Source organism: Meriones unguiculatus, chromosome 2 (assembly GCF_030254825.1).
Source record: "Meriones unguiculatus strain TT.TT164.6M chromosome 2, Bangor_MerUng_6.1, whole genome shotgun sequence".
NCBI lineage: Eukaryota > Metazoa > Chordata > Mammalia > Rodentia > Muridae > Meriones > Meriones unguiculatus.
In genome coordinates, this window is record NC_083350.1 from 171946247 (window position 1) to 171972555 (window position 26309).

Here is a 26309-nt window from a genome sequence, read left to right on the forward strand (position 1 = left end):
ACTTGGAGACTGAGCTGCCTGTTCATTACATCCGAGCAGATTTTAGTCCTCTCCATGCATGGTCCTTGGTTGCTGCATCATCTCCGCAGGCCCCCTTGGCCCAGATATGTTGGCTCTGTTGCTGTTCATGTGTATCTCCTCTCCCCTCAGTGTCCTTCTATTCCCCCACTCTTCCATAAGACTCCCTGCACTCTGCCCAAACTATGGCTGTGAGTCTCAGCATCTGCTTCTAGCCCCTGCTTGGTGGAGTCTTTCAGAGGACATTCATGGCTCTCATCCAGCACCCTCTTTTCAAACACTTCCATTGTTACGTTTATTTGCCATTCTGAATTAGAATTAAGCATCCTCCTTAAGGTCGTCCTTGTTACTTAGCTTTTTTAGGTCTATAGTATATGTATCCTGTGTTATATGGCTAATATTCATTTATGAATGAATATGTACCATGCTTATCTTTTTGGATCTGGGTTACCTCACTCACAATGATCTTTCAGATCCATTCATTTGCCAGCAAATTTCATGATGTTTTTAATAGCTGAACAGTATTCCATTGCATAGATGCACCACAGTTTCTTTATCCATTCTTTGGTTGAAGGACATCTGGGTTGTTTCCAGTTTGTGGCTGCTGTGAACATAGCTGAGCAAATGTCCTTATTGTATGGTGGAGCATCTTTTGGATATATGCCCAGGAGTGGTATAGCAGGGTCTTGAGGTGGAGCTATTCCCAATTTTCTGAGAAAGCTCCAGATTGGTAAAAGTTCTGTAGATATCTGTTAGGTCCATTTGATTCATGATATCTGTTGATGTCATTATTTCCGTTTAGTTTCCATTTCATTGACCTGTCTTTTGGTGAGAATGGGGTGTTGATGTCTCTACTTAATGTTTTTTTAAAGATTTTTAAAAAATGAATTATTTGTTATGTGCCTGTCTGCATGAGGGTATGTGCGAGTGTGTTCAATTGCCCAAGGAGGTCAAAAGGCAGCATGCGGGGACATATGTTCTCCTAGAGCTAGAATTGCTGGTAGTTGTGAGCTGCCCAACATGGATGCTGGGAGCTGAACCCTGGTCCTCTAAAAGAGTTGGAAGTTCTCTTAGCTCCTGAGCCTTGCATTTATATCACATTTACTGTAATAATATGAAGCCCTACCTAAATGCTTTGAAATAATTTCTTGAAATGTTAACCTTGTGCTAAAAGTTTAAAAGATGAGTACATTATTAGCTATTTTTTTTTCTTGATCATCCCACAGCTATGCTAGAACAATTCCAAATTGTTGTTTCAGAATGTTACAGGAAAGGAGATAGGGATATGGTACTATTTCTTTTCTCATTGCTGTGGTTCTTTGCTGCTTTTCTCATCTCTGTGACAGAACAACTTCAGAAACTGTAAACTTTTGGTTTATAGTTTAAGGGTACAAGCCCTTATTGTGGAGGAAATACCAGCGACAGGCGCTTGGGGCTGCTGGCTACAAAGCAGCTGCAGTCAAACTGCAACTAGAGAGGGATATCGATTCTCAGCTCATTGGTTTTGCTTTTTATTCAGTGTGGCGCCCAGACTACCCACATTAAGAGTAGGTCTTCTCACTCAGCAAACCCGGTCTATAACTTCCTTCATCAACAGGGTTAAAGGTTATCTTCTGATTGACTAGGGTCTGCTGCGTTGACAATTGATGTTAACTGCCACAGCTACAAGCATAGAAAGGCCTAGTTAGCGAAAGATGATATTCAGGAAAAGTATGGAGGTAATTTCCTGGTAAAGGAGGACGTCAGTAGACTGCTGGATTTGAAGGGTATGGATGCAGAGTAAGTTTCAAAGACTGGGAAACATGGACTAAGAAGATGACTAAGCTATGTGAGAACTACCTTACTGCTTAGTTCTTTGTAAAATTTTTTTTTCATTTAGTTTAAGTTACATAACTGTAGGGAGTATGACCTTGTCTTTTCATTGAATGTTAAATATCTACTTTTTATTCATCAAGTCTTTCATTTTAAATACTTTCTCAGTACCAGGAATTCCTTAAGCTATTGATACTGCTATCTCATTTAATACCGTCATTAAATAAGTGCTTTTATTTGCTGTCCTAATTTCTTTTGTTGTTGTTGTTGTTATTGTAGCTACTTTAAAGTATCTGAGAAAATGAATATAATGGAGAAAAGATTTATATATATATGTATATCAATCATATATATATATATATATATATATATATATATATATCATAGTTTCAGAGGTTTCGACCCGTGGATTTCTGGCTCTGCTGCATTTTAGGGCCCTGGGAAGGTGCACACCTGGTAAAAGTGTATGGTGGAAGAAATTTCTTGGCATACAGGAAGTAGAGACTGAGAGAAAGGGGGAGAGAAGGAGGAAGGAAGGGGAGGGGGACAGGAGCAAGGTAGACTCCCAATGAAATATGTCCAGTGACACACTTCCCTCATCTGGGTCTTCTTACTTCCCCTGTTCAGTTGAACTCACCAGTGGATTAACTCGTCATTTGGTTTCTGATTCAAACTGACTTCTCAAACTACATGCTGTCTTCTTTTTGTTCTACTCCATAATTACTAAGAAATCAGGGCTGAGATCAAGTGATACACTTTTCTTAAACTTTCCTAGAAATAACTAAGGAGAGGAAATTATTTTCTATGTTTTTTTTTCTTTCTGTTATTTGTGAAAGATTGTTTCTTTTCTTCCTCTCTGTTTCTGTCTTTGTTTCCCACCTCATCATTTTATCTGTTTATGTAGATTTATACTTAATTATATTTACAAGTTGTTTCTACAGCATCATTAAATTCATTTTACTAATTGTTTATTTGCCATCTTTTTCCAGATGACTTTTTAAAATGTATAGGTGAAGAGAGAAAAAAGACCCAAGACTGTTATAATTAGGATGGATATATTAGTCTATTCTGGATATACAATCGAATTACAAGTGTTTGAACTTGTGCCAAGTAACAGGTGCTTCTTCATATATGAATCACATGCTTATGTTTCTTCAGGCCTAAGAACCTTTGCCTTATCAACCCAGTTTAGAGTCTCTATGATATACTTTCTGTGGAACTTAAAGCATCCATAAAGCACAAAGGAAAAGAAAGTGTAACTGTGGCAAAGCAAGGTACATTTATAAGTTGCCTTGCTCATTTTGTTAGCCTACTTTGCTTATGTGCAGATTTAAGGAACATAATAGAAACTGGAAGGTTATTAGTTTGTAGGGACTAAAAGATAACTTTCTTTTAATGTGTTATGAATTATTAATATTAGAAAGATACTGGTCTTGTTTTGTATTTTAATAAGATTTAAAAACATTAACTTTAAAAGTATTACATTTATAACATTTGGTTTTTAACAAAAACTTGTTTCATATGTAGACGACGTGAGAAGACACAACACAGCAGGGCTCCTGGTCCTCTGACAGTCACAGTCTTCCCTGCCTCCCTCTACACTTTTCCCTGAGGCTTAGTAGGAATAGTTGAGTTGAAGCTGTCTCTTTGGGGGTTTAGCACCCTATAATCACTCTGAATTTTGGCTACTTGTGAATCTCAATAGTAGTCTCACCTATTGTGAAAAAGAAATGTCAATGAAGTGTGATAGCTGTACGTAATTGTAGGTATACATAGAAATAGTTAGAATAAAATTAGAAATTATATTAGTTAAGTGAAATGGCAGTAATAGGTTGGCTTCTAGGCTGTAGAAGAGATCTTCCAGCCACAAGTAGCTGAGTAAGTTTACAGTACTCTATTGAATATATTTCTTTCCATTGAACAGGCCTTGAGTCCAATTGACACTTACTGGTCACCCCCAAGATAAAAGTGCCTTTATTATATCACTGGGGATATCTTGTCATTTATATCTCAAACTGTTATTGAGAAACAGTGCTCAGAAATTTGTAACATCACTTGCAACATGGTATGATGATGCTGAACATTGTGTACCCCAGCAGCGTCACTCATGGGTTAGTGTATTAGGCTTCCTTACCAACATCTCCCAGACCACCAAATTCACGTGTTAGCTATTTGGTGATTTGGTGTAGTATTGTTGAGACATGAGGTCTTTTAAGAGGTGATTAAGTCAAGAAAACTATTCTTAAATGGATTGACATTGTTATGGTAAAGTAGGATTTGTTAATTGGAATTGTGGATTCCTTTTGGCGTGTTCTCTTGATTTATTTACGTTTCTGTCATGAGATAATAAAGAAATCCCTTCTAGAAGCCAGTCAGCCATGTTTGCCTACCTGGCCTCCAAGCTCTCTGTCAGTAAGTTCCTATTCATTTTAAATTATCAGGTCTGTGGTATTCTGTTACAGCTGCACAGAACAGAGCAAGCCATCGATTATAACGCTGTCATGTTAATTTGGATAAAGTTAGAATTCGTGCAGAACAGTTAGTTTTCCTAAGCATGATCTGCTCCATGGAAGGTTTTCACCACTGTCTTTATTAGTTCCTGAGCAGACAGGGTATTGTTCTAGGTTAAGCACTAAGGCTTCTGGTATATTTTGCTCAGACCTTTGAGCTCAAGTTTACACATTCTCATGATCTATTATAACTTTTTGAACTTTATACTTTCTGAGAAAGTTAAGAACTTCTTTCTGATTATACAGTTGATTCTTCTGTAAAATGGGGATTTGGTACTTAAAAGCTGTAAATGTGAAAGCAGTATATAGTAAGAACAGTGTTACAATGTAATAATCGTAACTTAGGGATATGTTACACATCTACCTTGGCAGCCTTCCAGCATTTGTAGCTTTGAGTTCCATGTATAAATTCCTGTTGATAGCCTATTTTTCCCTTTACCTGATGTTTCCCAGAAGATGTTGGATGTGATTTGGGAAAGCTGGACTCTGAGTTTTGACAGCAGTTGCATACTTAGAAAGCCTGTCATATTTTTTCTTACCTCTTATTTCTTTATGCAGCAGGAAGTCACTTATGCTAATTTTCTCTAATTTGCATATAGGTTATGGAGTTCTGTGGTGCAGAGCATGCTTAGAACTCCTTTTAAGTGTCTGCTTGGATCAAAGCAGGGCTGTGTGATAGCTGTTGTCTGACACCAAGCTGTGTGGTGTTGTTTTCATTAAACATTTATCACACTTCCAATGTGACAGCAGGCAACTTTGTGCCAGGATAACATGTTTTCATGCAAAATTTATTGAAAAAGATGAGACTTTGTAAAGAGATCTTGTTGCCTTTCACCAGTGGCGAAGGGTAAGTGTTTGGTTAGAAAGTAGTACACCTTGAACATGTGTCATTGTAACAAAAAGAAGCTTCTACTGACAGTTTTGTTAAGCAGGTAAACAAAGCTATCTTTAAAGAAAGGCATGCATTCTTCTCTTTCAAATTAAAGTTTTTATGAATTTCTTGTTTATTGATTTTCATAACTATGTCTCAATATATTGGGTATATGTTTACATTATAAGGAAACATTACCACCCTGTTCTCACTATGTAAGTTTGAGTGTTAGATTTAGTTCAACTGAAACAACTTGTTAGTTTTTCAAAAAGATGAGATCAAGGAAGGGTGTAAGACTATGACAAAAATAGGAAACAAAAGTTTCATTAGTTCTCCCTTGGTTTACACAGTTCTCTTATTCATTATATCAATACAATTTAATTATTAGATACTTTGCCCAATGGAATTTTACATGAATTATGCCTGATGAAGGTTTTAAAGGTAGGAATTGTAGGTTTATTTGGCTTTGCAAAGCCTTTGAGCAGCGGTTCTCAACCTTTCCAATGATGTGACTTCTTAATACAGTTCCTCATGTTGTTGTGACCCCAACAATAAAATAATTTTGTTGCTATCCCATTGCGGTAATTTTGCTACTGTTATGAATTGTAATGTAAATATCTGTTAGGAAGGATATTTGATATGTGAACTCCAAAGGGACCATGACCCACAGGTTGAGAACTATTACCTTAGAATGAGAAAGTGCTTTTAGTGTTCCTTCTGAATGTCACAGGAAGACATGGAGAAATAATGAAGAAGTTAGCCTAGAGATTCAAATAAAGGACTGTTGAACTTCTCAGTAAATTTTAGTATGAGAGCTCTAAAAAATTTGGTGAGGCTCTTTGCAAGAGGTATAATTAATGTTGTATAGAAATAACCATTTAAGACTAAACAGAAAAGATAAAATAAAATATTCATTATAAATCTAAAAAAAAAAGAGTAAACAGAAAAGTTCTAAGTTAGAGTGTAATAGAAAAAGCCTTGCGTGTGCACCTGTAGAATCAACAACTCTTCAAATTCTGACTCCTTGTGCTTTGGTGCAAAATCATGACTCAGAAATACATAGGAGTTTTTGCCAAAGGCATTCTGTGACAAATTCATTGATAAGAGAAGCAGTGACATGTCACTAGTAGCTTATGTAACTGACAAAGCAAATGCATTTGTGGAACAAGAATTTGGATGTGAATTGTCTAACAGATCTGAAACTGGTTTCTTCTGTTGTAGGTAGTGAAACTGGAACTTTGCTCGACAAATTTCACTTGCATATTTATGAAAAAGTGCTGCCTGTCTTCATAACAATTATCAATAATTTATAGTTTAAAAATATTTCATAGGAGGGAAATGACCAAAGTAGGATATCCACTAATTTCATTTCGTCATATCAGTATTTTAAATCTTTCCTGATGAGGGGAGTTATTGCCTTCCTTTTCTTCTATCCCTTTTGCCTGCCTGCCTGCCTGCTCCCTCCCTCCTTCCCTTCCTTCCTTCCTTTCTTCTTTTTTACATTCTCTGTTAATATAAAATAGGCTTGCCTGGAATTCAGGATCTTTCTGTTTTATTTTAACCCTGCCTCAGTGCAGAGATTACGGACATGTGCCACCATGCGTACCGCCTAGTTATGTTTTTCATTAGATGGGGATCATAGTAGGTGAAAATTTGTAAATATCAGGAACAGTATTTGTAAGAAGCCTATATTGTGTAGTAGGATCTCAATAAATGGCATTTTTATTAGTAATCAGGCAAGCCTGGGGTTGTGATTCTCTTGCCTTAGGATCCTGATGTCTTGGGATTGTAGATGTATACCATCATGCTTGCTTAATAAATGATTGGCTAACGTGATTAGTTCTGTAATTACCAGGTCCTCAGTTATGTGCTAATTAGTTTTTATCAACTTGACACAAACTAGAGCCACCTGGGGCGAAAGAGCCTCAGTTGAGAAATCCTCCATCATAGTAGCCTTGGGCATGTCCAGGAGGGATTTTCTTGATTAATGATCCTTGTTGAAGGACCCAGCTCATTTCGGGGAGCGCCACCCTTAGGCAAGTAATCCTTGGTTGGTATAGGAAAGCAAAATGAGCAAATCATGGGAGCAAGCGAGTAAGCAGTGGTTCCCTGTGGAATCTGCTTTGTTTTGTTTTGTTTTGTTTTGTTTTGTTTTGTTTTGTTTTTCTTTCTCTCTGTATAGCCCTGGCTGTCCTGAACTCACTTTGTAGACCAGGCTGGACTTGAACTCATAGAGATCTAGCTGCTTCTGCCTCCCTAAGTGTTGGGATCACAGGCATGCACTACCACGCCTAGCTTATATATGGCTTTGAAGCTTCTGCATTATTGTTAGGGAATGTAAAGGGAATAAACTTGGAATGCCAGACAAGTCTTTTACAAACTTAGAAGCAGCTCTCCAAAACATAAGGTGTCACTCATGAGTCACCCATTATAGGTCTAATTTTTATCTCACTGTACAGCACTTTGATTATCTCAGATATGAATTATGCTAAACCAAATAGGTGCAGTCTTACTAAGATTTAAAAGTAATTCAAGTTTATCTATTTCTCTTCAGCTTTTTTTCCAGTTTGGTGGCCAGTGGAGTGACATCTCCAAAATGGAACAGATTGGAGTAAAACATAAACATATGATGGATCAGTTAAGGTCATTGTTGGTCAGCACAGGGAGGAAGTCAGAAGTAGTGGATTGAGCTGGGAGTAGTGGCAAAAGCCTGGCATTCTAGCACTGGGAACAGAGACAGGATGGTCACTGTAAGTTAGATACAAGCTTAGTCCACATAGCAAGTGCTAGCCCGGCCAGGCACACACAAAGAGAGAGACATGCGGATTGTTGAAAGGCCACTTGAAACTATCACTGAAAACCAATTTAATTGTCATATTTTAAAGCAGTCTTTGCTTAAAAACAAAACAAAAACAAGAGGTGAGTCCAAAACCAGAAATTAGTAGATATAAGATTTTGAAAATGAATGTACTTTTGTATAAGTAAAATTATTTACAATGTAATTACTAATAAAATAATTATACTTAGCTAACATTGATAAATAACAAATTGTCAAATCACTGTTCATTTATTTAATCTGTAAATTAAGATGTTTAAATTTCATCTATCAACTAATTATTGTAGCTTCAATATTAATCAGAAATTAATCTTAATTTAACCTAAAAGAAAAGAGATTAACTAATAAATTACAGATACATGATTTTGAAGCTGACAAATCAATGTCTGATTAATATCTATAGTTCATTTTCATCCATCCATCCATCCATCCATCTATTTACTTTGGGAAGTCTCTTTTGTTGAGGGCATCTAGGTTGTTTCCAGATTCTGGCTCTTATTAATAAAGCTACTCTGAACATAGTTGAACATATAGCAGAAAAATGCTCCATCATACAGCAAAGACATTTGCTCTGAACATAGTTGAGCAAGTTTCTCTCATGCAACAAGGACGCCTGCTCAACTATGTTCAGAGCAAATGTCCTTGTTGTATGATGGAGCATCTTTTGGATATATGCCTAGGAGTGGTTAGCTGGATCTTGAGGTAGCACTATTCCCTACTGTCTGAGAAAGTGCCAGATTGATTTCCAAAGTGGTTGTACAAGTTCGCACTCCGACCAGCAATGGAGGAGGGTTCCCCTTTCTCTACATTCTCCCTGGCAGCACCTTTAATGGACACCAGGGACCTGGGTGCAGACATCAAAGCCTTCCCAGTGGTTTTTATTAGAGGGGCCTTGAACTTCTTATTCTCCTTTGATCTTCCATGTGCTGAGGTTAAAGGTCTGCTATACCATAATCAGTTTTATTCTGGGCTGGGAAACCAAACCCAGGGCTTTCTGCATTCTAGGCTGGCACTCTGCAGTTGAACTACCTCACCAGCCCAAATCTTCAAATATTTGGAAAAAAATTATTTCTTTGCCAGTTTTTTATTTATTTTGTAATCATTTCTTTGTAGTCTAGTTTGCACATGGTGTCTGATATTCAGTTGGAAAGTGAGAATGTTACCATAATATAAGCCTTTAATCCTCTACTGTGTGTTGTAGGTCTTGTTTGTTTGCTTGTTTTCTTGTAGTTTGGGAGTCAAGAACAAGACCTTTTGCATGCTATGCCTGTGGTTGATTACTGATAAATATTCTCTTTCTCCATTTTAGAGTTTTAAATTTTTATTACAGTTTTAATTTTTGTATATATGTACATATGTATCTTTGGTCATTTGTATGTCAAGGTGTGTGTGTGTCCGTGTGTGAAGGTTAGAGTATAACTTGCAGGAGTTGCTATCTTTTTCGATCCTGTGTCCTAGGAATTGAAGTCAGGTCATCAGGCTTAGAAGACAACATCTTTTTCATCTGAACCATTTTCACCAGTCTGCGATACACACACCACACAAACACACACACACATATATATACATACTTTACATATATATGTACACATATATATATATAAAATGTTAAAGTATATATATATATTATATTAAGTATACTGTTATCGAAGTATACTATATACTATATGTATTTAATATTTTATATGTTAAAGTATATATAATTTGTATACAATGGACAATGTATACAAACATTGCTGGATGATGTTATTGATATCAATTGGCAAGTGTATTTTAATATTTTTAAGAGATTACATTTTACATTTACAAAGAAATTTTGTTATTTTGGGAAAATTAGGTTTTCTGCATTTTCACTGTTTTTATTACTTTTCTTCTCTTGTTATCTGTCACCTTTACAAGATTATTTTTCCATAGTCTGAAGAGTGTTTTATTTTTCAAAATTCATATTTTAAAATTTTGTCAGAAAATGTCATTTGTTCACTTTTATTTTTGCTCTCTCTGTCGCTTTCTTTATCTGTTTGTCTGCTTCTCCTGCATGTGAATGTGTGTTTACCATATTTGAGATAGGCTTTGTTTTTGTTGCTTTGTAAACTAAGCTGTTCAGTCCACAAGCTTCCAGTGATTCTCCATCTCTTATCTTGAGGCAATAACATTGTGATTACAGATATGCACGACTGGGTTTAGCTTTTTAAATGATCTCTGAGGATTCAAATATATATCCGAGCATGTGCTGAAAGTGTTTCACTCACTGAGCCATCTACATAGTCCTTTTTATTATTAGAAAGTTGTCTGTGTGCAATTAATTATAAGTTGACATATTTTCAAGTTTTAGTACTTCAAAGAATTTTATTTTCTGTTGACGTAGTTACTTGAGAACATTATATTAGCATATAGCTACTTCAAAAATAATTTGACTGCTTTTCTTCATAATAGTTCCTTTAGTAGCTTTAATGTATTTACCATGTCTTTAGTTTTACTATAATTGTGTGTGTCTTGCTTTAGCTTTCAGCTTACTTTCTGCTAAGCTCCTTTATTGTGTGAGCTGCAATTCACTATTGTTGAGTTTTTACTTTCCCGTATTACAACATTTTATATTTTTCTCCTTATATATTTTCAATTCAACTGTATTTTTTTATGTTCTGTTTATGATTTCCTTTTCTCTACCGATTCTAAATTTCATTGTAATCCTCTTTACCCAATTTAGTTATTTGTACAGACTGTAACTTCATTGTATATAGCCTCGATGGATTTATTTCTATTGCCTTGGAGTATAATTAGCATAATTTTAATCTAGTTTCAGCAGTTGAAGCCCTGTTTTTTTTTTCACAATATTTTTTCCAGCTCTGTAAATCTCAAGCTAAAATACTCCAAGTTCTGAAATGTTTTGAGTGCTTACATTGATGCCACAAGTAGAAAAGTTCCATACCTAACATCATGAGACTAGTCGTGGTCAAATTGGTGGTATACTAATAGTTTTATATAAAATATGTTCCCTTTAAATATGTAAATATTCTAAAATAAAAACTTAAAAACTTCTGCTCTCTAGCATTTCTGATAAGGAATAGTCAACCTCCAGCAAGACTTAGTGAGAAAGAGTTAATCCAGATTATGTACTTACCATGTTTAGAATAGGAATTTACATCTTTTTTCCATATACCACAGTATCAGGAGAACAAATTTTCTATTCTTTCTTTCTATTCTATAAAGTAAATTAAGGCATTTCAAAAAGTAGTGTGCTATTCACCATAAAACCACTTACTACTTCTCCTTCTCCTTCTCCTTCTCCTTCTCCTTCTCCTTCTCCTTCTCCTTCTCCTTCTCCTTCTCCTTCTCCTTCTCCTTCTCCTTCTCCTTCTCCTTCTCCTTCTCCTTCTCCTTCTCCTTCTCCTTCTCCTTCTCCTTCTCCTTCTCCTTCTCCTTCTCCTTCTCCTTCTCCTTCTTCTTCTTCTTCTTCTTCTTCTTCTTCTTCTTCTTCGTTGTTATTATTATTATTATTATTGCTATTATGTGTTTCAAAAATAGTGCTTCACTTTCTGGTATATGTAGCTCGATTTTTACTGGTATATGTACCTCACTGTCTTTCTGTTCTTGAACTCATCGTAATTTATGTCTACATGATTCCAGAGCTGTAAACATTATATCTAAGAGGAGAAATGTATGCTGGCAGTCTAGGAATATCACAGTCATATAGTACAGCAGACCTCACACAGTTGATTTATTGAGAAAGACAGGAGATTGGCTGTTTTGCCAGGGTGAGAAACAGCAAAGATCTGAGCTGGAGGCAGGCTTTATATAGTGTTTCTCGAGGTGGAAGTGGCCTGGAATTGGAGGGATTATATGGCATGATCTTGGGGTAAGCTCAAGGATTGGTGGGATTTTGTGGTCTGATCTTCGTTTTTTGTTTTTTTTTTTTTCTCTGTAGGTGGGGCCTGGCCACTCTCCAGCCCTGAGGGTCTGGCACTTCCATTATGGACCTCAAAAAAAGTAGGGGAGGGAGTAGTTGTTCATGCCTTGAGTGGCTTACAAGAACTGTACTTGGAATTTCAGATACCTAAAAATAGCTGGCTGTTAAGTGTATTTACAACCTCACATGGTAATAATGTTAGAAATTTCATATGAGTTCTACTTTTAGTAATATTTAAGTAGTTCCTATTAGATTAATCATTCTGTTAAGAACTAGGTCCTGAAGATACCTGATAAAACAGGATCAGATGAATGGGGAGGAGGTCCCCCCCATCAGTGGACTTGGAAAGGGGCACGGTGGAGATGAGGGAGGGAGGTAGGGAGGGACTGGGAGGGAATGAGGGATCGGGACATGGCTGGGATACAGAGTTAATAAAATGTAACTGATAAAAAAAAAAAAAGAACTAGGCATTCGGGGGCTGGAGAGAAGGCGCCATAAGTAAAGACACTTGTTTAGTTTGATTTCCAGAATACACGTGGAGAAAGGAGAGGACCTAATCCTTGTGATCACCAGATGTGTGCGTGCACACATATACAAATAAATTTTTTAAAAGAACTTTACAATTTGTAAGTGTACAATATTCAGAAATATTCAGATAGTCTTTTGGCACTATAATTAATATTATGATATTTTCACAAGCTGGACAAACTTGCATATACTTACTGTATTGCTAGACTATTATAAATTTATAATGTGACTACTTTCTCTTTCACAAAAAAAGTTCATGTTTTGCTTTAATGTTGTAGATACAAGTATAAGTGCACAACCTGACTCTTACATCAACTTGAGCTGCATACCTAAGATCTTTGGGTTTTGTAGTCTTTAACTGTAAAAATAGGAGTGATAGAATAAAGAGTCTTTATGAAGTATATTTCATTTTGGTAGTGGAAAATTATTCTTCTGGTCTTGAATGAAAAGGAATATAATCTGGGATTGGAAGAAGAAAGTGGAGCCTTAAAGTCACCTGAAACTACAATTATTATGCTCCTTTCAAGAAACTAATAATGCTGCTAAACAGTTTACTTTTTCCATATGCAAGGACATTGGTTAGTGTTGCATAGTTATTACTACCTAACTGATGTCTTTCTCCTTTGACACCCCGTCTTTAAATATTAAGTACTTACTGTCCCAGACACTTAAATGGTGGAAATTTGTTCCATTCTAATTAATAACAGTAATAATGTCAGGTCTCTATATGTGTAGGAAAAAAGCAATTATAGAATTGTATAAATACATTTTCAGTAGTGGTAAATGAAAAGCATAAGAAATGCATAATGTGGTGCTTTGCCAGAGCAGCATTTGGCTTGCAGTTATCTCCACCTGCTCCTTATCTCCCTGGCCCTCCTAGGACACAGATAGTGAACTCAATGGAGGAACCACCAGGCCTGCTTACACCAGAGACAACCGATAGATCGTTTGAAGCCAGTGTAAGAATACAAGCAACAAAACTCAGGGCCATATGACACCATTGGAAGCCAGCAGTCCTACCATAGCAAGCTTTGGAGATACTACCTCACCCGAAGCACAAGAAAAAAATAATATATATATATATATTTGAAACAGGGTTTCTCTGTGTATCTTTGGTTGTCGTGGACTACATTTATAGACCAGGCTATTCTCGAACTCCCAGCTGTCTGCCTGCCTCTGCCTCCCAGACTGCTGGGGTTAATAAATCTGGTTTACGCAAATGATAGAGGCCTTAAAGAAGGAAAATAAATCTCTCAACGAAATACTATCAAACAGGTAAAAGAATTTAAAAAATCCCTTAAGGAACTAAAGGAAAATATAATCAAATAGGAGAAGGAAATGAATGAAGATGTTTAAGACCTAAAAATGGAATTAGTAGCAATAAGGAAAACACAATCTGAGCCACTCCTCTAGTTGGAAAACCTAGGGAAGAGTATAGGGACTACTGACATAAGTATCACCAACAGAATACAAGAGATGGAAGAGAGAATCTCAGGTGTAGAAGATACAATCGAAGAATTCGATACATCAGTGAAAGAAAATGTTAATTCTAAAAAGCTCCTGACACAAGACATCCAAGAAATCTGGGATAGGATGAAAAGACCAAAACTGAGAATAATTGGGACAGAAGAAGATTCCCATCTCCAAGGCCCAGAAAATATTTTCAACAAAATCATAGAAGAAAACTTCCCCAACCTGAAGAAAGAGATGCCTATACACATACAGAGGCTTAGAGAACACCAAATAGATTGGACCAGAAAAGAAAATCCTCCTGTCGCATAGTAATCAGAACACTAAATGTACAGAACAATGAGAGAATATTAGAACCTGCAAGGGAAAAAGTCACAGGAAAAGGTAAACCTATCAGAATTGCATCTGAGTTCTCACCAAAAACTCTAAACGCCAGAAGGGCCTGCACAGATGTACAGACACTAAGAGACCACAGATGCTAGCTCCAACTACAATACCCAACAAAACTTTTAATCACCATAGAGGGAGAAAACAAGATATTCTATGACAAAAACAAATTTAAACAGCACCTACCCATAAATCCAGCCCTACAGAAGACACTAGGAGGAAAACTCCAACCCAAGGAGGCCAGATGCAACCAGGAAAACACAGGAAATAAATAACCCCCATCATCAAAACCAAAAGAATTGAAGCACACATGCCACATATGTGCAGGTGGGCATGCACACACACATCATACCACCACCAACATCCAAATAACAGAAAGTAACAACCACTAGTAATATCTCTCAACATCAGTGGCCTCAATTCCCCAATAGAAAATCACAGGTTAATGGAATGGATGTGTAAACAGGACCATCATCCTGCTGCATACAAGAAACACACCGCACCAATAAAGATAGACATTACCTCAGAGTAAAGGGATAGAAAAAGTTTTTCCAAGCAAATGGACCCAAGAAGCAAGCTGGCATAGCCATTCAAGTATGTGATAAAATATTCAACCAGAATTAATCAAAAGAGATGGGGAAGGACACTTCATATTCATCAAAGGAAAAATGTACTAAGATGATGTCTCAATTCTGAATATCTGTGTCTTAAATGAAAGGACACCCACATTCTTTTTTTTTTCTTTTTTTATTATTATTAATTACACTTTTCATTTTGTATCCCCCCATAAGCCCCTCCCTCCTCCCCTTCTGATCCCACCCTATCTCCCCTTTCTACATGCATGCTCCTCTCCACATCCACTGATAGGGGAGGTCCTCCTCTCCTTCCTTCTGATCTTAGTCTATCAGATCACATCAGGAATGGCTGCATTGTCTTCTTCTGTGGTCTGGTATGTCAGAGGCATTCCCTCTTCCCATCACTATGTAAGCCACTTGACACCCACATTCTTAAAAGAAATGTTACTAAAACTTAAATCACACATCAAAGTACACACATTAAAGATGGGAAACTTCAATACCCCACTCTTTCCAAAGGACAGATCATGGAGAAAGAAAATAAATGGGGAAATAATGAAGCTAACAGATTTCAAGTAGACCTAACATATCTACAGGACATTTCACCCAAACACAAAAGAATATACCTTCTTCTCAGCACTTCATGGAAACTTCTTCAAAATTGACCATATACTTTGTCACAGAGCAAGCTTTAGCAGATACAAGAACATTGAAATTAATTCTTTATATCTTATCAGACCACTATGGATTAAAGCAGGAATGCAACAACAGAAAACCTATGAACTCATGGAAACTTAACAACTCCCTACTCAGTGACCACTAGGTCAGAAATGAAATAAAGAAAGAAATTAAAGACTTCCTAGTATTCAGTGAGAATGAAGGCAAAACATACCCAAATTTATTTAACACAATGAAAGCAGTGCTAAGAGGAAAGTTCATGGCACTAAATGCCTTCATAAAGAAATTAGAGAGATCTCATACTAGCAACTTAACAGCATACCTAAAAGCTTTAGAACAGAAAGAAGCAAGCACACCAAAGAGGAGTACACCACAGGAAATAATAAAACTCAATAAATAGAAACAAAGAGAACAATACAAAAAAGTCAATAAAACCAAAAATTGGTTCTTTGAGAAAACCAACAAGATAGATACATCCTTTGCCATACTAACTAAAAGTCAGAGGGAGAGTATCAAAATTAACAAAATCAGAAATGAAAACAGAGACATCACAACAGATAATGAGGAAATTAAAAAAATCATTAGGTCTTACTTCAAAGATTGTATTATACAAAATTGGAAAATCTAAAAAAAATGAGAGATTTTCTTGATAGGTATCCCCTACCAAAGTTAAATCAAGATCAGGTAAACAGTTTAAATCATCCTCTAACCCCTGCGGAAATAGAAGCACTCATCAAAAGCCTATCATCAAAAAAAAAAAAAAAAACAGTTCATGTCAGAGGCAGTCCCTGTTCTTATTACAATGGATCCCACTTGGATATTGAACTTCCATGGGCTACATCTGTGCAGGGGTCTTAGGTTATCTCCATGCAAAGTCCTTGGTTGGAGTATCAGTCTCAGGAAAGACCCCTGTGCTCAGATTTTTTGGTTCTGTTACTTTTTTTGTGGTTGACCTGCTCTTTAATTATGTCTCCCTGAGGGGGAAGCAGCATTACTAGGCCACAGAAGAAGACAATGCAGCCACTCCTGATGAGACCTAATTGACTAGGATTACAAGGAAGGAAAAGAAGACCTCCTCTATCAGTGGACTTGGGGAGGGGCATGCATGCAGAACATGGAGGAAGGGAAGGATTGGGACAGGAGGAGGGCGGGATACAAAGTAAATAAAGTGTAATTAATAATTAAAAAACAAACAAACAAAACCAAACCAAACAAACAAACAAAAACAAAAACCAGGGCCAGATGGTTTTAGCACATTATTGTATCACATCTTGAAAGAAGAATTAATTCCAATACTCTTCAAACTATTTCAAAAAATATATAAACAGAAGAAACATTGTCACTTAGTCTATGAAGCCAGCCACCCTAATACCTAAATCACACAAAGACTCAACAAAGAGAATTTCAGACTACTTTCACTCATGAACATTCATGCAAAAATACTCAATAAAATACTTGCAAAACCGAATCTAATTACATCATCACATCAATTACATCTTCCACCATGATCAAGTAGGATTCAACGCAGGGATGCAAGCAAGGATTCAAACATGCAAGGGATGCATGGTTCATCATACAAAAATCAATGAGTGTAATCTACCATATAAACAAACTCAAAGGAAAAATAAAACCCACATGATCATCTCATTAGATGCAGAAGAAAGCCTTTGACACAACCAACACCCTTCATGATGAAAGTCTTGGAGAGATCAGGTGTACAAGGTTCATACCTAAACATAATAAAGGCTATATATAGCAGGCCTACAGCCAACATCAAATTAAATGGAGAGAAACTCAAAGAAATTCCACAGAAATCAGGCACAAGACAAGGCTGCCTACTCTCTCCATATCTCTTCAATATAGTACTTGAAGTTCTAGCTAGAGCAATAGGACAAGTAAAGGAGATAAAGGGAAAAAGGAAGAAGTCAAAGTATTACTATTTGCAGATGATATGATAGTACGTGTAAAGAACTCCAAAAATACACCAGAGAACTCTTCCAGCAGATAAACACCTTCAGCAAAGTGGCTGGGTACAAGATTAACTTAAAAAGAAATCAGTAGTCCTCCTGTATACAAATGACAAATGGACTGAGAAAGAAATTAGGAAAACTACATCCTGCACAATAGCCACAAATAATATAAAGTATGTTGGTGTGTCTCTAACCAAGCAAGGCAAAGTCCTGTATGTCAAGAACTTCAAGTCTCTCAACGAAGAAATTGCAGAAGATGTCAGAAGATGGAAATATGTCCCATGCTCATAGATCCATAGGCTTAACCTAATAACAATGGCCATCTTACCAAAACCAATCTATAGTCTCCATGGCAATCCTCATCAAAATAGCAACACAGTTTTTTACAGGCTTTGAAAGAACAATTCTAAATTTCATTTGGAAAAACAAAAAACACAGAATAGCTAAACAATCCTATACAATAAAAGAACTTTGGAGGTATCTCCATCCCTGACATCAAGCTATTCTTTAGAGCAATAGTAATAAAAACTGTATGATACTGTCATATAAACAAACTGGTGGATCAACGCAAGACACAGAAATAAATGCATACACATAGCAATACTTGATTTTTTGACAAGGAAGCCAAAACCATACAATGGAAAGAAGACACTATCTTCAACAAAAGGTGCATGCCTAAGTGGATGTCTATATAATAGAAAAATATAAATTGATCCATATCTATAACTGCACAAAACTCATGTCTAAGGATCACAGAGATGGCCACACCCAATTTTTCTCTTTACTGTACTGGCCATCTGTTCTTTTGCTGCTGCTCTCCCCAGGTCCCCAAACACTTCTCTGAGGCCTCTCTCCTACCTTGTTCTCTCTCTTCAAACACTGCCTCTGTCCATTCTATTTCCCCTTCCAAGTGAGATTTATGTTTCCTGACTTGGATGTTCTTATTACTAATCGTCTTTGTGTCTCTGCTACTATGTTTATCCTGCACTATATGGCTAAAATCTACTTATAAGTGAGCACATACAATGTCTGTCTTTCAGGGTCTAGGTTACCTTACGCATAATGAGCTCTTCTATTTCCATCCATTTGCCTGCAAATTTCATGTTTTCCTTGTTTTTAATAGCTGAGAAGTACTCTACTTTGTAAATGTGCCACAATTCACTTTATCCATTCTTTGGTTGAAGGACATCTAGGTGGTTTCCAGATTCTAACTATTATGAATAAATCTTCTATGAACATAGGTGAGGAAGTGTTCTTGTTGTATGATAGAGCGCCTTTTGGGTATATACCCAGGAGAGGTATAGAAAAGTCTTGAGGAAGAGATATTTGCAGTTTTCTGAGAAAGCACCGTATTGATTTCTAAAATGGATTATACTCCACCAGCAATGGAAAAGTGATCCCCTATCTCCTCATACTCACCAGCATGTGCTGTAACTTGAGATTTTTAATCTTAGTAATTCTGACCAGTGTGAGATGAAATCTCAAAGTTGTTGCAGTTTGCATTATCCTGATGACTAAAGAAGACAAGCATTTTTGTTCTTCTTCTTCCTTTTAATTTTTATTTTTAATAATTACAATTTATTCAGTTTGTATGGCCCCTGTAGCTCCCTCCCTCTTCCTCTCCCATTCCCACCCTCCCTCCCATTCTCCACCCATGACCCTCCCACAGTCCACTGATAGGGGAGGTCTTCCTCCCCTTCCTTCTGATCCTAGTTATCAGGTCTCATCAGGACTGGCTGCATTGTCTTCTTCTGTAGCATGGTAAGGCTGCTCCCCCCTCAAGGGGGGATGATCAAACAGCAGGCCAATCAGTTCATGTCAGAGACATTCCCTGTTCCCATTACTGTGGAACCCACTTGAACACTAAAATGCCATGGGTGACATCTGTGCTAGGGTTCTAGGTTATCTCCATGAATGGTCCTTGGTTGGAGTATCAGTCTCAGAAAAGACCCCTAGGCCCAGAATTTTTGGTTCTGTTGCTCTCCCTGTGGAGCTCCTATCCTCTCCAGGTCTTACTATTTCCCACTTCTTTCATAAGATTCCATGCACTCTACCAAAAGGCTGGCCATAAGTCTCAGCATCTGCTTTGATATCCTGCAGGGTAGAGCCTTTCAGAGGTCCTCTGTGGCAGGCTCCTGTTTTCTCCCTCTTCTGATGTCCATCCACTTTGCCTGTCTGGCATCTTAGCCAGAGTCTGCCTTCTTGATTAGTTTCTTTAGGTGTACAGATTTTAGTATATTTATCCTATATTATATGTCTAATATTTAACTGGCAGTCTAAATGTAGAAAAATGCAAATAGATCCATACTTATCACCCTGCACAAAACTAAAGTCCAAGTGGATCAAAGACCTCAATATGAAACTAGACACACTAAACTGCTTAGAAGAAAAAGTAGGAAAGAGCCTTGAACTCATTGACACAGGAGACAACTTTCTGAACAGAATACCAACAGCACAGGCTCTAAGAGCAACAATCAAAAAATGGGATCTCATGAAACTGAAAAGCTTCTGTAAAGCAAAGAACACTGTCATCAGAACAGAACGACAGCCTACAGATTGGGAATATAAGGCCAAAGGGGCCCTGTGGAAAACCCCTAATATCTAGGCTATTGCCATGGTTGTTGCTTGCTTTTCACTGATGGTAATCTCCAGTTGCTGAAGACAGCGCTTACTCTTCTCATTGAACACAATTGAAGTTTAGGTGTTGCCTGACTAGAGCCTTCACCCCTATAGACTAATGCTCATGGTGCTCTGTACTGCCAGAGGAGAAGGGTAAACACCAAGTCAGGAACAAATCCTCTAGTCTATAGTGGTGACCTGCCTGCAAGAAATGCTGGCTTAATAGTTCTAGAAAAGTAGTGGGAGTAACCTACCATTCTGCTTGGAGATGGAACCTATGCCTGACATTTCTGGAGTTTTCAAGAACCTAAAACTAGATAGACCATGGGCCTAGGGGAAAACCAGATACTATTGTTATGCTAAAGGAACATAGAAATAAAAAAACCCCTAACAACATTCTGCGTTATCCACTGATTAGTGTCTTGCTCAACCATCATCAGAAAAACTCCCTGTTGTGGTCAGTGGGAACTAACACAGAGACCCATAACTGAACAAAATGCAACGAATGAGAGATTTTTTAAACAGCCAATCCTAAATGGGATGTCTTCATCAAACTACTGTGACATGAAGGAAACAGTGAGAACTGACCCACATACATAGAACTCACTGGGACTGGAGCACTCTTCACGGAGTCTGGAGGGTTCAAAACACGTCAGATTATGTTAGTGAAAGGGGGAAGTGAACACTGACTCTCCTCCCTTACCTAGAAGCTATCTTCAACTGACATCTGATTGCAAAAGAAAAATTAGTTTTCTCCAAGGGAGTCTCACCGGGTATCCAAACTTCACTTAAGGGCAGGCACCCTGCCCAGCTGCAGATGAACAACACGAAGTGAGCTCGATAGTATTTTGTAGGGTTTATGTCTTATGTTGCATTGTTTGGGCAGTTTTTTTTGCCTTATTGAGCTTCTGTTTATATATTATGGGTTTTGATTTTGTGATAAATATATATTATATATACACATATATACACACAGAGAAATAAGATAAATTACGAACAGTTTTAAAATATATCGAGGAAACATTATCTTAAGGGGAAAAAAAAGCCTTCTTGGGATTAGCTGGAAACTAGTAAGAATAGGGGGTAGAAATAATCATAATGGCTAGAACAGAGAGGAAAACCAGAGTCTGAAGTGGGGTCAAAGAAACAGGGCTTACTTCTGCAGGGTCTTGTAAACTAGGTTAAGGATTTTGTTCTCTATCTTAAGTGTAACAGGATACCTTTGAAGTGTTTTAATCTGATGGGTGACATGATCAGATTAGTGTTTTGAAAAGATCACTCCAGCTGCAGTATGGAATAAGGATTGCAGGGAGATAAGACTACTTGAAGAGAAGCCAGATAAGTAGCATAGCAATCTTGGAGAGAGGTAATAGTATCTTGGTCTAGGGACTTGGCAATGAACACATACAGATGCAGACTAGAAACATTAATGGCAGTCAGTTGACGATATTAAAAGTAATTGTTAGATTTCTGGTCTGTATCACCAGAGTGTTGGTGTTACATTTTCCTGTGATAGCTTTACTTCAGAAGAAGTCATGATGTAAGGGAAGATCATACTTAGGTCTTTGACTTGCTGACTTCATAGAATTTTTGGAATATTCAAGAGGGGGGGAATAAAATAGGTAGAAAGATGTGTGAGCGTACAATTCAGGAGTGTTCTTGTCTGGAGATTTTCAAGTCATCTTTGTTTTATAACTTTTTAGGTATTTTACCACAAATAGACAATTTTAGAGACTTGCATAAGGGGAGGCTACAGTGACCAAAGCAATACTTCCCATATGGCACAATCAAGTCCCAGTGACTACTGGATCCGATCCATGGGCCACAACAAAGATAAGTGCATTGTGCTATGGATTACTGTGGATGGTGTTAAAACAAGTCTGGCACTATTGTACTTACTGGAGATTGCAAAGATGAATAAGACACGGTCTTTGATCTTAAGAAAGATCTGTCTAGTTAGGGTCAGACACACAAATAATGAAACAATATAGTATAAGTACTGTGACAGAGATGTCTATTATATTAGGGATGTGTGTTGAAGACACAGACAGCCAACCCCAAATCAGACAATCAGGGAAGGTTTTCTTGAAGTGTTCCAAGATACCAAAGTATGTGGAAGAACACAGAAGTACTAGTAGGAAAAGGATCTAGGAAATGGAAGCATAAAAAACAAAAATAAGGCAAGAGGGATCAAGGAGTGTTATGAAAACATTTTTATAAATTTCTGCCCCACATTTAAGGTAAAATTAGCATTTCAGTGTTAAGTACTAAAAAACTAGAAGATTCCTTTGGAAACATTGTTGGTTTTCCTTTTTTCTTTTCTGCTTTCTTTTTCTCTCTGTTTTCCCATGCCCTTTCTCGGTAAATGACATTCTCACATAATGTTATATAAAATAGCATGTCTGCAGTAAAGCCTCTTCTGCCACCTCTCTTCCTAAGGTCATGTGCCCTCATTTATTTACTTTTTACCCATTCTTCTTCGGGTTTTCTTTATAAAACTCTATGCAAATACAAGGTTTGTTTTAAGGTATACCTTTCTTTTTGAAATCTTCAGATCACTCTGGTTAAAAAAATAAAATAAAGGAGGCTACAAAAGGAAGTGCTGCAGGAGTTTTGATTGAGGGATTTTCTATCACAGAAGCAGCACTAAGGAAAACAGTCTGGATTGATAGCCCAGAGACCATTTAGGAATCTTGGTGTAAGTAGTATTGCAAGTAATGATGAAGCCTTTCAGCTAGTGGCAGCTGAAAAGAAGGAATGTTATCACTTTGATTTTAATGTGACTTAGCTTTAGAATCTTCCTAGATGTTGAATACAGGATGAAAATGTAGAGACACTGAGGATATAGGTTAGAGAACTGTTTAAATATTATGTGGGAGACAGAGTGTAAACGAGATTTATCCATGTGATGAGTGCAGGAGTTGAGACAGGAGCTCAATATTCCACCTTGTTTAATAGCTCATGCGCAGTGTCTTAGAGGCTTGGCTCCATGTTCATTCTTTCATCTATTAGTTGAGTGCTTTCTCTCAATCTCTCTACGTCTTGTTTTCCTTCTGGAATGTGGCCCCAGTAAGCAGCTACTTCACAGGGGTATGTAAGTAACAGAGACAATATGAATATGGAAGGGTTTGTGTTGGGAAGTCATTTAATCATTTGTAGGGAGGGAAGGTAGGAGACGTGTAGAGAGTGGATACATGTCAAGTTATTTTGATAATTGGCCAATAGTTGGCTTAATTCTTTGAAATCAATCTATCTGCCATATGCAGTAGGAGAATAAACTCAGTGATTACCCAGGTCCTTCCAATTCTGAGCTGATGCCAGACCTAGACATCTTTGACTCTAATTCTCTGTTAGTGTTAGTTTCTTGATTTATATTCATTATAAGCCAATACCATTTATCTTTATACACATAATTTTATTGTATATTTAAAGTTTATTTTCATATGACTGCATCCTTTTATGATTGTGTTGCTGTTTAGACCATAAAAGATACTTATTATTTATTTCTTTTTAAAATGGCTGTCTTGTATTTTTGAAAGACTATTGTTTGCCTCGCTCCTTTTAATCTGCCTATGAGGAATTCAAGCTGAATGATAGGGAGCTGTGGAAATCCAGTTAGTGTGAGCTGTAATCTTTTTACTGGCTTTAAATAGCTGGAGTACCATGCAGACACCCTGCAGATAACCAAGTCACAATATACAGTAATCACTTAAACATGGATTCTGCCTTTGCTGTAGTAAAGCTGTAGTAAAAAAAAAAATTCACTGACAAATATTTCATTCTTAGAAAAATATTGGTCATGATATCAAATAAATGAGGGCTAAATATTAAAGGCTATATCTGCAGGTAGACAACCAAGTATTTGTGAAAAGCATTGATTTCTAATATTTGGTATTATGCAGTGTTTATGATATTCTTTGACTGTTAAAAGAAGGAAAGCAGCATTAGAAAAAGAATATTTTTAATCTTTCAGTTGTCTTCTACTTGTGATTTTACAAATGGAAAACAAAAACTATGAGGATAATCAAGCTTTTTCACTATAGTAAAAGATGAGAAGGAACATTACTCCTCCTTTTTTTTTTCTTTTCTTATAAAAGAAACTGGTTCTCTAATACAGCTTATTGGATTTCTCAGCAAAATAGTCTCTAATAACTTTGTCAAGTGATCAATTGATACTTTTCTAGATTTACAATCTGCTGGGTTTTTGTTTGTTGTATTTAGTTACCACACAGATCTTCCATTTGTTAGATTTGGCATTAGAGTGATGAGGAGCACAGTGAGCAGAATGTGGATGTCTCATCCTAATGTCATTAGCTTTCCATTTTCTAATGTTGCCATTGATGATATTGCAGTGAAGTTTATAAATAAAATAGACTTCTTGCTGAAACAATCTCCTAAGTGTCACTGGTATGATGCATATCATATCGGGAGTTCGTAAGCCATCCAGCAATCCCTGCTGTTCAGCACAGTGTTCTGAAGCAGACTCAGCTTCTTTGTTTTGAAAGAGTAGCAGGGTTTCCTCTAGGACTGAGGCTGCCTCACTCAGGCTTACCACTTTACCTTGGGCAACTTTGCAGTTTCACATGTGGATGTCCGCAGCTAATTAAAAACCAAACCTCGGATCCTGAGGACTGTGGTTGTTAGCCCACATTCTACATATTAATTTTCTAAAAAGCCCTTGAATTATAAAAAATAATCAAATTTATCAAAAGGGCATTAAAATGATCTTTATTTTTCACTCCATCAGTTTTCAGTCTTTAACTATTTTAGATGGGTCATTTCATAGATTTTTTTAAAAACTGCTATTATATTACCTATCATCTCACTGAAGGTTTCAAAAGCCATTGTTCCTTGAGGAGAATTGTAAATTTGGGTATGTCTTTAAGCTAATATTATAATAGTATACAATTAATAGAATGGTACTCTCATTTACAATTGGAGTACCATGGATATTATATAAAATACTTGATGAAAAAAATCTTTTGGAAAAAAATACCCATATTTTTGGTAATAGTAGTGCCATTATTCAGCTTCTGTCATTTATGGTGATAATTACCTCTATTGTCTACATCTACTCTAAGATTCACATCTTAAAAAGTTAAGAAGCTACATTGAAATTATGACTATAATTAATAAGAATGTATTCTATACTTGGAATTTCTGACAGTTGATTTTAACTGTTCTTAATCACAAAAAATGATATATATATGACATGATGAAGACATCAGTTTCCTTAGCTTAATTACCTTGATGTATACGTTTTGCTGTAAAATGTCAGCGTATATAATATTGTCAATTAAGAAAAAGCAAACAATCATCATCACCAACTATATGTACCCCCAGTCTCATCTCACATCTGTCTAGTGTGTATTCACTTCATTTCTACTGACTTCTGCATTCCCAAATCAGCTACTTTAGTATTCCCTGTTAAAAATGCCTCACTTTACTGAGACCAAATCTTACCTCTTTTCATTATTTATCTTTTTAGCTTTACTTTCCTCTTATCCGAATTAATTTCATTCTTCCTTATCTATAATGGAAAAGTGTTTTTGTTTGTATCATTTTGCTCCATATCTCATTACTTCCCCAGATTGTGCTCTGTTCCTCCCATCACCAAATAGTAAGAAACAAGAAGTATAACCTTTAATCTCAGTTGGCTTTTCACTTCTTTTAGCATTACTCAGTTTCTGTGCTTCCTATTTCAATAGAATTTGGTTGGTTTTCTTTTTTAACCTCTTCATCTCGTAACCACATTTCAACAAGGCTGATCTGGTCTTGTCAGTTGCCTCCTATTTTCCAAATCCCATAAACACTTGTTTCTTACCCACTTTTCTACCATTGATCATCTTCCTTGTATTCCTTCCTTTCTGTTTGTTGACATACCTTCCTCTTCTGATGTACATTACTCTCATTTTAAAGGATTTTAAAATTTTTTTATTGTATTTTTATTAACTACAGTTTATTTACTTTGTATCCCAGCTGTAGCCCCCTCCCCAACCCCTCCCAATCCCACCCTCCCTCTCTGTTCTTCTCCCATGCCTCTCCCCCAGTCCAATGATAGGGGAGGTCCTCCTCCCCTTCCATCTGGCTCTAGTCTATCAGGTCTCATCAGCACTGGCTTCTTTGTCTTC

The 26309-nt window shown here is 36.8% G+C and overlaps 1 protein-coding gene across 4 annotated transcripts in view; it reads left to right on the top strand.

The window, feature by feature from the left end:
• The window catches only part of Rsrc1 (arginine and serine rich coiled-coil 1), a 325236-nt gene that overhangs the window by 88326 nt on the left and 210601 nt on the right, over positions 1 to 26309 (top strand). The window lies entirely within an intron of this gene.